Genomic DNA, 15,444 nt, shown 5'->3' with positions numbered 1-15,444 from the left:
TTTTTTTCATACATGAATAATTTTTCTTCTTAGCTATTCGATAAAAAAACAATGGATGTGCGTGCATTGTTCTCTATCCACCAGTTCACTTTAATTATATCAATTCATCATTGTATTAGATATTGTATACGAATTCCGTATTCAATTAGTTAAGTATAATACACATTGCATCGAATGCAAGTATCGAGAACCGAGTCGTAGTAGAACTCAACATTAAAATATTATAGTCTAATGCAAATGGCTGAATTTAAATCTATTATAATGATCATGGTATTATAAAGCTACTTTAAGTGATAACAAACTATTAAATTAAAAATTTCTCAAAAATATATTGCTTGCAATTTTATTATGAAATGATTAAAATTAAATCATATAGATTATTCGTATTATTATTTATTAATGTTCGTGTAATTGTGTTTATAAATGATTTTCAGTTTAAACTATAGTATGTGTATTTTGTATTTTATATCTAAATTAAATTTTAATTTTTTCTAAATTGATTTTTTGTATTTGAGTTAAACACCTTAGATTCTATCACATCGGATCACCCTTGAATTAAACCATAGTATTATTATAGTACAGAGAATAATGGACGAATTGGGCTCAGCTAAATTATATACTATTAAATTAAAGCTTAACATAAATAAAAAATGTATAATATGATATAAATGCCGATAGTTTTCCACGTATTATGTTAGGTTAGAAGTTCACGTTCAACCATTCTGCTCTATGTATATTAGGCCTATTATTTGGGAAGACTATAAAACAAAAATAACTTAATGTATACAACACCTCGTGTAAAATTAAATATGACATATAGATCATGTTGTTACATGATTGTTGTTTAATGATCTTTGTTTTCTAGAAAACCTTCAATATGCCAATATATTTTACTCCTTTTTATGACTTTTAACCTTTAAAAAACCTATACTGAATAGCGTTTTGAAGATAACTGTTTCGTCGTATTATGATTTATGTATAAAATCTAAATGTTTTAAATAATATATATTTCAAGTCGTAGCTTCACCACCAATTCGGTAAGGTTAATTTTTTAGCCATCACTCGAATAGTTACGCCTCGAGATGATTTGAATAATACGCATATACTGCATTAACTTACTTGTTTTAAAATATATCGTATATATAGATATTGTTTGTATTTCCTCGTTAATGCAGTCATTCATCTCGGCCAGACATCGCGCACCAATGTGCCACGGATGCAGATTTATATTATATAATAGTACACACACAGGTATAATAAATCATTGGACCGAGTCAGCCCGAAGAGACTTGCAATATCGAGCGATTATTACAGCTGTGAAGTATTGAATGACTGTTTCGGCAGGATAATAATATACAGAACGATCCATCGTGCTTTCCCGTTTTTCCGTGTTAGTTGTACGAGTGTGCGATGTAGACATAATAAAGGGTCACCTGCAGTATAATATTCGTTCTAGTCAGTCGAAAAAATCGGTGTCGGCGTGTTGTTGCATATATCACACACGATAATAATAATATATCGACTACCGTAATAACATAATAATATACGTATATATAGCTACCGTCGGTGTATTTGCATAGAAATTCGAATATTTAATAGATAGGTACATCTTACGTGGGCACCTCCTATACTATTGCTAAAACATACTTCATCATATTATCCATATTATAGAGAGGTCGTTATTAAGCGGTTATTCGGCGGAACATCGTCTCCGTACACTATAGCCGTACATAATATGTGGTTGTGTACGGCATTCGACGACGACGACAATACAGCGTACTTCAGATGGGTTGTACGCGGAAAAAAAGTTTGAAAAAAATATAATAAATAACATATAGCTGAATTATTTCCACCCAATTACCGTGTGGCGCGCGTGCGTGTGTGTGTGTGTGTGTGCGTGAATATCGGCGGAGGCGAATGTCTATCCAATTAGTGATAGCGCGCGGACGTCTCCGCCGTTGTGGTCTGCAGCAGTGGTTCCAGCGTGTATGATGGTCGTATTATTATGGCGATCGTCACGAATTGTCGGAAATTAATTATGAATTCTATATCCTATCCGAAGCGGCTCATTAGCGGTCGGCCACATCGCAAAAAAAGGCGGACCAAACCATTCGCGCGCCTAAAGGTTATTCGAAAAAAAAACGACAAAAGTAAATAAATAAATAATAACACGGCGGGGTGGAAAAAAAAACTTTTTAACATTCGGAGCACATTCCCGGGAGACTATTAGCGAGTTTATATCGTGAGCGGTTTTTCGTCGTTATTGCGGGAGATCGCGACTCGTTAGTTATGGGTTGTCAACCGGTTGTCGAGCGGCTGATTCCAGAAAAAGAAAAATCGGCCTTCTCCGGCGGTGGATCGCAACCTACGGGGAGAAGAAAAAAAAGAATTGCCAATTAAATGCGACGTCTATGACGATGTGGTGGTTGCGCGGCGCGCGAGCGTACCACCTATTAACAGTATAGATACCTTTATGAATAGTAATGAAGCAAATAATAATTATTAGGACTGTACTAATGCTCAAAAAAAAAAAAAAGAATTTCCTTAAAAAATCATAAAATATGTATACATAATAATTATACATATAATGTTATACCAATACATTTACTATAATGTGCGTTCATTACAAAAATATATAATTTATAAAAAAACTTGAAAATGTCTTAAAAAGTTGTAATAAATAAAAATAAAAAATAAAAATAGCATTAACATATTATTATATTATTAATGTCTTCTAATCATTCTCGATCATTCTCAATCACTCTCGTATTTATAATATTTATTGTTAACAATAATCTATAAGATTAATTTTTAATCTGTATCACTTGTATATTATATTATCAAATTCTTCAATCTTATTATAATATTATTAATATGTAACTGTAATATTTAACTTAAAAAAGTCGTCAGGCATACATTTATAAAATAAATAAATCATTAAAAACATTTTCCACTTATGCAACTACTGCTGAACGTCAGAAAAAGTAATACATTAAATCAAAATGTCAGCTCTAATAAATAATAATAATATTATAATGATCAAAGTAACAGTAATAATGATAATTGATAATTATTTAAAAATCGTCGTCATCACTATAACACAATATATATATGAGTAAAGTTTCACAATAAAAGTTTAAGGCTAGCAAACTTTGCTTGGCATTTATTTTAAATTACTTTCGTTAGTTACATACACATTCCAAACCTCACCAACCACCACCGTCCCGACCAAATTGATTAAACATCATATCAGTTCAGCTTAGTTCACTATAGTCACTAGTCAACTCTATACTTTTTTTGTTTAATAATAATGATTCGAGTGCATTATGTGTAACCTATTACGTACGGACTATTGTATACAATTATTTTTAATTAAATAATACACGGCAATAAACTTTGGAAGCAACAACAATGTCAACCATATAATATAATATAGATTGATACAGTGAAACCTCCCTTAAAGGTTACCACCCAATAACAGATGTTTTTTTTGATAGCGGGGGCATTTTCATTATCTTTCAATGGATAAATCTCTAAATAGTAAATTATCCAATTAGCGGATATCTATTCTTATCATAATTTAAAAATAACGACAGAATAAAGCGCTTATACTAGTGTACAACGATGACAAAGTCGTTTAAAAACCGATTATTCACACGAAATCTAGTTTTATTTATGCATGTATAATTATTGTATTTGCACTCCTTTTTAAAAATTTTTTTTATACTTATTTAAATATATAATAATAATTATTTTATTAACACATTAGGTAAACTTATAAATTTTAAAAATGTACCTTTCAGAATAGCGGATACCAACTTCTGAATAGCTCACGAAATTTCGGTTACAAAAAATGTCCGCCTATCAGAGGTTTAACTGTATTTGGATGTTTGGTTGAAAGGTTGAATAGTTATTTTGCATGATGCGAGCAACAAGCACCCGTATAAAATAAATAATTATATTTTAATTTAGATATTATTGAAAAAATTATTTTATCCAAGTGACTAAAGTATTTAACTTTTAATTTAATTTAAATGAAAAAATGCATGAATGATGAAATACAGATTATTTACTAGCTTTAACTTATTAATGGCATGTCCTAATATCGATACCATACGGTCGCTTAATGACGTGTAAAATATGCTTCTCATAAAAAACAAATTGTTAAGCCTATGAATTATTCATATACATCATAGCAGAATTGTTGTGTTTTGTTTTCCGTACACATAAATACGACATAACAACATGATAGCGTTTGCCATTCTCCGCATAAAAACTATATTTTTGTTTATTGATCCAAATTCACGATACAAGTTGGTTCAAAAATATAGTTTTTGTTAAGATACTTTCACTACAGTACAGTATAACGTAACTCACTTAAAATCAATCGTAGATACTCTACTGGTAAAATACGTTTAGTCGTAATTAATATAGCTATATTAACAACGACCATCCAATGTCATAATTATTCTTGAAACCCACCACTCTGTCGTAATCAGATAATATATTTTATGACACGTTTAGAATTTTTAATTTTTATACAATATATTGAACAGTCATATATCTAGCATGAAATTCACTGCAGCCCCTAGGTACTCGGGATATTGATGCTTTTATACGACACAATTCATTTCCTTTTTTAGTTCAAACATTTAGTTTTGACGCTTATTGTTTACTATCGAAGTGTTGTAGCCCTCCTATGGTTTAGAGTCTCAAACTACGAGTATATTAGATTTATGAGCGTGTAACGTCTTCTCCTTAAGCGTATTTCACTATTTTTGTTCAAAAGTATGCACGCCCGTCGCATAATTTATCCTTTCGAGATTTGATAAAAAAAAATATTAAACGATCTCTGCAATCCAATGCAATCCAACTGTGGTCATAAAAAATATACCATTTCAAAGTTTGAATTAGGTGAAATTCTTTTTACTTAGTCGTATTTTTTCAAAATAAAAGTATAGTTATTGAAATAAATAACATAAATTTCAAAATATCCAAAGCGGATTTTTAAACAGAAACACGAAAGAGATGTAATGCAATAATATAGTTTTGTTTAATACACGATCGAGGGTGGTTAAAAATATTGTACAAGTATAAATTCATAAAATAATAAAATATTATAAATAATGTGTGGTTATACGTATATTATGTTTAAAAATTATTAAAAAATAATTTAATATATATTATGTTGAACGTTTTATAAAATTATATATTTATGCATTTTAAGATTTATTTAATGGTTACTTGTTAAACTAATAAGAAATAATAATAATATAAAAATATAAAGAAACAAGACGTGTCACCACTGAGTGAATTCCGTTTACATTTACTGTCACAGATTATATAAACCTTTCAAAAATAATAACACCATTATACCGATATGTCACTACATGTTTTCGTTAAATGTTTTAAATATATTTTTATTGCGTTTAATATAATGTATTTATTTCACATGGCATAAAATATTTTAATGATACAATTTTAGTTTAATCTATAGTGATATATATATATATATATATAGGTAAAATTTACGAACATTTAATTTTGAAATCAATACAGAAATAATACAGCTCTTATTAAAAACTTTTTCACTTTTATAATATTTTTCTTATTTTGTTCATTGAACACGAAAATCATGAACGTTAGGAATATGTTTTAAACATACCTAATGCCATTGTATTTGTGCATTTGTAGGTAAGGAACTATACTATTACATACGAGTATTGTGTGTAACGAATGTCTTCAGTAGTTATAACTTTAACGATACCTTTAAGTTTATATATAGTGCATAATATAATTCCCTCCCACAAAAGAAAAAAAAAATCCAAAACTTTCTATTTACAATGATGATTTATAATATTGTCAAACGCAAATATTCGATAATAGATAGATGTCTGATTTTTGTTATGGTCTATTTATTATTTAATCTTACCTCTCGGCACAAAAATCCTCCTTTCTCCATATATATTATACTGAATTATATATACAGAGTGTCCTCGGGATACGGTCCCGTGAGGATTTACCAATAATTGCGATATCTCCTGAAATAATGGAGATATCATAGTTCTAGTTTTTTAATAAGATTCACAGAGACAAGAAATACAAATTTTTCATGTTTTGATTGATGTTTATGTTTTGGTAAAAAAGTTAAAAAATATATTTTTTTTATTTAATTATTTTCAAAAAAATTGAAGAGCCATTTCGTAGTGTTTATTTTTCTGAAAATATTGATGTTTCAAGTGTTCCAACATTTTAATTTAATTAATCTTCTGATTTTTAATATTTTTTCTAGTTTTGAAAAAAAAACTGCGAATTATTTAATACGATATCATTGTGGTATTATTGTATCCAACATGTAGCCCGCGTGCTAGTACGGCCGATGAACTAACCGGCAGGCTTCTCGAAACTAGAAAAAATATTAAAAATCAGGAAATTGATGAAATTAAAATGTTGAAACGTGAATATTTTCAGAAAAATGAACTCTACGAAATGGCTATCTTCAATTTTTTTTTTTAAATAATTAAATAAAAAAAAATATTTTTTAACTTTTTTACCAAAACATGGACGTAAATTAAAACATCAAATATTTGTAATTTATAACTCTGTGGATGTTATTAAAAAACTAGAACTATGATATCTCCATTATTTCAGGAGATATCGCAATGGATAAATCCTCACAGGACACCCTGTGTGTATATATAATCATAAACATATAACGTTGGTATATTATTATAATATACTAGCCTGCTGATCTTGCTCGACGTTACCCGTGACAAATTAAATAATACCAGTGGATTTACCCTTTCTTTAACTCAGTTAAATGTAAGGTCGTATTTTTAACACATTAATTTGGGCGGGTTTGAGACAATATAAAGACAAGTATAAGTCTAAAATCATTCTATTCAATTATAATTATTATTTTATTTTCTGTAACTAATAGAAACCCTATATAAGCAAAAAATATACGATTTTAGTGGGCCAAAAAATCCCCGTTTGAGCCATTTTTAAAATGCTAAATTTAAAAATTTGTCTTTGAAATGCATCTTCACAAATGCGTGTTCAATTCTCTATATGTAATGAATTTCAATACCGTGAATGTAATAGAATAAGAAGCGAATTGTTTTCGCTCACAAACGTTTAAATAAGTTCGGAATAGTGGAATACACCGCGACCTGTCAGTTTAAAATTGTATACATATATAACAGGATCACTTGCATTTAATAATAATACATCAATACAGGATAGGTTTTGCGATGGGTAAAATTACAATATGTCTGAAAGTTTAAATGACAGTTAACAGATAATACTCCGGGTATTATAAAATTGACTAATTGGAGACAGCAGGCCAACACTGCACACATAACATGATTTTATTTTATGTATCAAACTGATTTTTTTTCAATACAGATTATGATATTAAGAAATATGTACGTGTACATACACAAAAATAGTTAAATATAAATACGATTTTTGGTCAAATGATGGTCTAATCCGGTTTGTGGGGAATATTAATTTAAATCATTTTATAATTTTGCTGAACTATAAATAATGTATTCGATAAAATCAATGAACTTATATAAAACTAAAGCAATCGAAACCTGTTTAACGCGGCCCATTGGGCGTGGTTCTCAAAATTGTTATCATAATATTGTAAGACTACCGAATATACGAAAAGAAAAGTAAGTTTTATATTGTATTTATTAACTTTTAATTGGATGAACATTTATATTTATTTATTAAAATTACTAAATGTCCATGTAAACTAATAATAAACAAAGGGAACAAAACATCAACAATTAAAGTACCCTGGAACAAAACTTCATATTTGATAAAAATAAAACATTGGCAACAATTTTGAAACGAAAATTGTATTAAACAATTATTTGATTTTTAGTTGTCTTTTTTTTTACTTTTGAACATGAAATAATAAATACCTAAATCCAATTTAGATTTTCAAGGGAAAAAACCCTCACTGCTGATTATTTACTGCTCCTAAAGGTGACACGTCAAATACAAAAAAAACACATGCTCCTGTTCATGGTTATTAATAATTTTGCTTGATATACTGGTATAATAATATTATTTATATTATGTTCTACAAAAATGTCAACGTATACAAAAAGACATTAAAGTCAACAAAACTGATAATTATGCTATCGTATTATTATTCCATCTGGTATGTATAAAATCATTTTGTTAATCATTTATATTAAAATAATAAATATTACTAACTGCGTAAAAAATGTATACATTCTTATTTAGAAACGTAATTTTTAATGATACCTAAAACACATAAATGTAATATTTTCATACTACCTACAGATTGAAAATTATCATATAATATGTGGTTATGATATATATATATATATTTATTCTGTTTATATTAAAAATATATTATATCACATAAATGTTATTTAGAATATCGCGCAACTCATTTAAATAATTTAATTACTAATTATTATAATATCGTATCAAGGTTTTCTAATGCCCTTTTGTTTTTAGATTTAGCAGAAATAACTATCGAAATATTTCCTAACAAATGTTAAACTATTACTACTGCAGAATTAAATTTAATACAACATTGATTAGTTAAAATATGTCCTTTGAAAATAATAATAAGAAGAATACTTAGTTATATAAGGTCGTGTTAATAAAGAAGTATAAAATATTATAACAAGGGTGTGTTGTACCTACATTGTTTCGTGTATTTGTTCAAAATATTTTCATATGACAATAAGTGTTCATTAAAAATAATCGTAAGTATTCTATTTACTTCTATTTTATAGTAATAGTATTTTTCTTGGAATGATCTCAAGTTCATTTTTTTATTGTGTTTTTAACAATAAGTTATTGCAAGCTGCAACACATAAATTCTTTAATAAATATAAAAATTGTTTATCTGACAAATAATAAAAAATAAAAGAGAAAAAACAGGATGTTGTGCTAACAAATATAATGGAAACTAATGCACTTCACGGAGTACTCATTTTTCTAACTTTTTTTTTATGGAACTGTTGCTTAAATTATGGCGCAATCAAAATTATATGGACAATCGCGTAGTATTTGATTTATAAGTTTATTAGCTAATAAATAAATAAATGTAATTATAACGTAAATAAAATTACAGTAAAGGTATCGTACCCGTTTATTTCAGGACTTGAATTTATTTGACTATGTACACTTTTGGAATTACATTTTGTTGTAATAATTATTTTATTTTATATAAAAGTATACTTGAGTATTTACTTATAGAATTTTAATCTTGACAAACAATAAGTTTTTAATATATTTGATTTCGTATTTTTAGTCTTGCAGATGCGTTGGTTTCAATAAAAAACGCGAATTTATTATTTTAATACATTTAAAAATTAAAATTAAATTTTATATTAAGTTTCCATTGTGACTTTAAAGATAAGAACTTAAATTATAATTTATAACATAATATTTTTTTGAGGATAAATACATTTGTGATTAATAATAATAATAACAATAATATATTTGAATAGCGAAAAATGATAACACATATTTTATGGTTTAATACTTTAATTTTGGCCAAAAAAGTCAAGTATCAGGTACATATTATTTATATGTTTGGTTAAAGAGGATGTATTAATGATATATGCATTACTCTAGTATTGCAGTATAGTCCAACGGGACTTGAAAATGTTTGAAACAATGTTAGTTGAGTTTGAAAAACATTCTATGTATTGAGTTACTATAGTTGTTAGGAAGATGGAAAACTTGTTAATAAAAAAAGCAATCATGTCAATTAAAACAAAGTATTATGAATTATGATAAATCATTGGGTGTAATTGATGGTCATTATAATACTATCACATTCGATTCACTGACGTTGGGTTACTCGCATACCCACTCGCGTTGTTAGATTTTGTCAAATATTATATACTTGCATTTTAGATCATGCGGTTGTTGAAAATGTTAACATTATTTACATGATTTTGTTTTTAAACTTATCTAAATCGATAAACAACAGGTATTGTCTAGTTTTACCATTCGACATAAAGTAATAATAGTAATAATATTACTATAGTACTGCCTGTATTACATACCTAGATGTAGGTACATATTATAAAAATACATTTTAAATTACATTTTTCACGTCAGCTATTGTGAATTATTAGCAAAGTTTCTAGAATATATTTATTGTATGACAAAACATTTTTTTTGTACATACTTACTATGTAATTTTTTAGTAATACTATGAGACAAATCAGTTAGTTGATAATGTTACTTTGCAAGTCTAATAATCTGGCTTTCTGGTGTTTGTTTCATCAATCAAATCATTATTGGTATAATTTTCAAATTTTAACTATTAGCAAAATATTAAATTATTTCCAGACAAATATATGATATATTTGTTGATGTCAGTTTAAAAACTTACATTTTAAACGTTATTTATATTTGTATATATTAATCAAAAAAAAAAATAAAAATAATTCTATGCTATTAAAATTGATGTCGGCTTTACTTGAGACCAAAATATTTTAAAATATTATTGTTGTAGCTAATAATTTAACTGAAATCAATCATCTTTTATAATCTATATATAATATACTGTAAAACAATTTGAATTAAAAAAAAAATTCTTAGGTTGCACCTATCTGAATTATCGAGTTACTCGTACCATGCATGGTCGTAAAATTAAATGACTGGGCCAAACTGGATTGATACACTAATATTGTATCGCATGCACTTTGAAACAGGATGTTATTTATAGTATTCGTTCAAAATTGTAGACGTTTTGTAATAATTAATAATAATTTATAAAAACTAGTGCATAATATACATTCAATATACTAAAACATAATTTATATTATGGAAATCGATAGTTTAGTGTTATACGAGTTTACAGTACCAAAAGACGTTTGTATTAAAAATAATATCAAATTTCTAACTTTTACTAATTTTACCATACAATGTTTATGTTTTTCGCGTAAAATTTCAAAATTCGATTTAATTAGAAATATGATATTATGAATAATACACATACCCATTATTATCCATACGTAAAAATCAATTATTTTGACTTGGAAAAAAATTAAAATTACTCTGTAGTGTAAACTAAATTGCTATTTATTTATCTATATTTATATTTTTTGCTAATAATCTATGCAAATAAAGTATATGGATAAGTTATCAAGTACCGGAAAAGAATAAGGATTGAGTTAGTCATTGATAACTTAATTTTATAGGCGTAAAAAAAACGTGCAATTTATTAAAAATTTTTAAACGGAACGCTGTAAGCACTATTTAAGTTATTTGAAGTTAAATATAAATGATTATTATGAATAATAAATATATGATTATACTTGATATTATTGCAACAAACAATAGTAGTGGATAATTAGAAGTATTCAATGAATAATGTTTATTAATATTTAACTACCGATCGTTAATTACGCTGTTACCGCAGTTAAGTAAAATTGAATATTATACTTAAATGTATACCTACCAGTAAATAATCTAATACAATATATAATAAAAGGAAATGTTTGCGTTAAATAGTAATTTAGTATATCGTGTGAAAGAACCATTCAAATAACTAAATATTTACTTAAGTACCTCTATTTATTTTTTTGTTTGGAAAATATTACAGACATATATTTAAATTCGTTGAGGTCTTGAGAACCACTCTGGTATTATCTCAATGCATCCAAAATTACCGTTTCTATATTTGATTAACATATTGTAACACGTAAAATGACTATATGTTTATACATATACAACATAAACATATACATTGAACAATATTATTGTTGTTCTAGCAGCTGAAATGAAAAATGTACAAACAAATGTGCATTAAGTGCGTGTACCATTCCTCCACTTTGAATAATAATTATTTTAATGTATCTTGGACACTGAATCGAACTCGGTCCAAGATTATAGTTTGTTTGTTGGTTATAAATAATCTATAATCAATGAGGTGTACATATTTTTTCAGACTTACGGAAAGTTTTGAGTGTACTGTTAGAAAACGATTTAATATATTAGGTACAGGTATTATAGAAGATACTATATGAACTATGTTACGGTCACTAATAGGTAACATGACTGGACCTAATTTTTAGAGTATTTTTCTCATTTACAATATAATTTAATATGCATAGGTATAATGTATTCTGTATGTGGCTGTTAAGTTTTGATTATATGCTTAAAATAATCATACGTTTGTTTTAGCAATACAAACTAATATTATCGCGTTGTAAAACGTTTAACCCTAAGGCAGATCATTGAGTTTTATGATATTATCCGAGCATAGATGGAAGGTAAAAACCTTCAATAGGCTAAAAACTAGTAATAATTAATAAATAGACACGATTTAATGTATTTATATATATAGTGATTAGTGGGTGCGTAACGATATACACATACCTATTATAGCTATGATAATATAAATTGTATTTGCCTATTTCGTACAAGAGAAATTGTGCCTTGTGAACTAAATGTATTAGATATATATATATATATACAATTATGCATATACTGAAACTGCGTACTAAAATTATCAGAGTTCTTTATTTATTTAAAAGGTGAAATAAATTATAATTTCATTTTATAGTGTTTTTCACGAACGCGTCTGGCCTAATTTTCAAGTAGTTTCTTTAAAAAAAATATTTTGATTAAATATTTGTCTCAAAACTAGTAAATAGGTACTTATAGATTCCTGTTATTATATGAAATAATTCTTTAATTTAGGATTGAAATTTGATTTCTTTAATCTGACTAACTGATGTAGTTATAACATTTTTTTATAAGACCAAGGTTAATGATGATTAAGATTTTCTTGTTGGCTAGCTAAATATTATATACAGATTTTATTAATAATATGTATTTTTCTTAGGTAATTATTGTTAACGGATTATTATTTTGAATATTTTCATTAGACATGAACGTTATAGCAAAGTGCTTTTTATGATGTTTAATAATACACTATTATATTAAATTAATATTAAAAGTTCCCAAAATTTAAACTACGTCGTAGTCTTCAGCTCTTACTTTATAATAACCTTATTGGTGTATTTAGGGTCTGTATATTTGTATACAAATATTTGAATTTAAATTTGACATAGGTATAAGTAATATTACGATAACTTGTTCTGAGTAAGTAATTCTCCATGTAACGTCTGGCCAAAACATTTTATTCGAAATAAATTTGTCAGGTAAAAATAACTATTAATAATGTATATATATATATATATAAATTTACAATTTATTTACTTTTATATTATAACGTCATATTATGTCCTTTACTTTTTAATATTTCTAGAACATAAACTGTGTTCATTTCACAAACAATTAAGTCAAAATTGATTTCACTAAATTATATAGATAAATATATTAAAGAATCATGTTCAAATCCCGATAATCAGAACTAGGAATAATACTAGATCGTAATATTACTTAAAAGAACTATCACTGTCACAATTGAACCGATACTTTGGTATTTGCATACAATTCATACTTTCGATACAGATACTTCTATATATTTTCCGTATGTATATAATATTAATATTTATATATATAATGTATATTTTATTCAATTTATATTAGCTAAAATCAAATATATGTTTTGTAATTGTACATAGCTGTTATAAATTAAATAAAATATCTATTGATAATATTAACGTTTTTAGAGCCGCTACAATTAAAATTGGTATACAAAAAACAATTATTAATTTGTATGTAAGTCGTCCTAAGTTAGTAAACATTACAGTTATTATCGTTTTATATATACATTATACATATCATTTATAGACTAAAATATTAAGTATTAGTTAAAATCTTAACAATTTATATTATAAATATGAAAAAAATGTATGCATATACAGTTAGACAATTGGTTGCTCACTTTAAAAAAATAACGTTCGATTTTGTGTTTAAGGGAATAGCGGATGTCGAGGTTTTCATATTTTAAGGAATATTGAGTTTAAATATATAAGAAAACTTGAAGACAACATTTGCCCTTATTACTTTGTGTTTCCGCTATAATTTAATTGTATTGTTCATTGAATCTGACTGAAAATATATATTATATTGTATCGAATTCAATCGGTGTATCAGAATTCAAACAATAAATATTATTTTTGTCGCAGTTTGTTGTTTTATATTTAAATATTTTATTTATCATCGGAACATAGAATTTGAGTGTTATAAAGTTAGTAATGCAACCATACTAGATGCATATGACAAATATTCCACATAAGAGCATCATTTTGAACGGTAAATATAATTTTATCTTTGCTAGTTATTTTCAAATTTGTATAAAATAAAAAACTGTGAATAAATCTAAATGGTGTAGAGTAGAGAAGTGTACATACTTTTACTGGAGAAAAATTTATAATTTTTTAAAGTATTGATATTATAGTGGCACCAAACTTAAAAAAAATATTCCATAGTGAAAATGAAATAAAATGAAATTCGGGAATACTTTAATTAGAACAGCAAAACGAGCTTTATATTTTTTATTTAAGAAAAAATGCACTCACAGTAAGTTGTGCTGTATGAGTATTGAGTATAATCAGCATCGCAAAACTTTAAAAAGCTCTACCAGTAGAAATTAAGTCTAATAAAATCAGATTATAAAAAAAATTCAAATAAATTCACTTATATTAAATTTCCTTATTATTTTTATGAATATTAATTTTTTTATTAAACATTTATAAAAATGTAACAAATTATATAAAATGAAATTATAAACATTTTGGCTTTTAGTATCATTGTACTTATTGATTCATTATGTTGGCCACTCCTGTTACACAACATTATTCGTTAACTAATATATTTTATTAAAAAAACTTAAATACAACAATAATGTGTTCAGAACATAAACATTTTTATATTACAATTAATATTACATTTTAATAAAAATGACGGGAAAAATTATATCGACATACCTACATATTTTTTAATTAACCAATTAACCGATTAACTAAATAATGAATATTTTATTCCTTGATATCATATTTTAGATAATATGTGTATTTTTAACAAATTTAAATTTAAATAATAATGTTATTATGGATCCATAGATTCAAGGATTAGTTATTTTGAATTTATTTGTAAACAAAATTTATTACTCCATTAAAATTTAAAATATGTATAAGTCATGTGTTTTTATGTACAGTACTAAATAATATTAAGCAAATGTTGATGAATAAATATCGGACATTTTGACATAAATTGATTCAATATTATTTAGTTCAAGAAAAAAAAAATTACATGTATAATAATATATACACAGAATATAAATATTAAGTATTTCATAATCGTAATTATTAGTTTCGTAGAAAATATTTTTTTGAAAATGGTTATCAAATAGTAAAATGTATTTATAGTGTATAAGTCATGGTTAAATATATTTATACCTATATTATTTCATAAAATACAGATAGCTTATGTATAATTAGGTAAATCTACATATTT

Source organism: Rhopalosiphum padi, chromosome 2, assembly GCF_020882245.1.
Source record: "Rhopalosiphum padi isolate XX-2018 chromosome 2, ASM2088224v1, whole genome shotgun sequence".
NCBI classification, from domain to species: domain Eukaryota; kingdom Metazoa; phylum Arthropoda; class Insecta; order Hemiptera; family Aphididae; genus Rhopalosiphum; species Rhopalosiphum padi.
Note: the sequence above shows the minus strand (reverse complement) of the source record.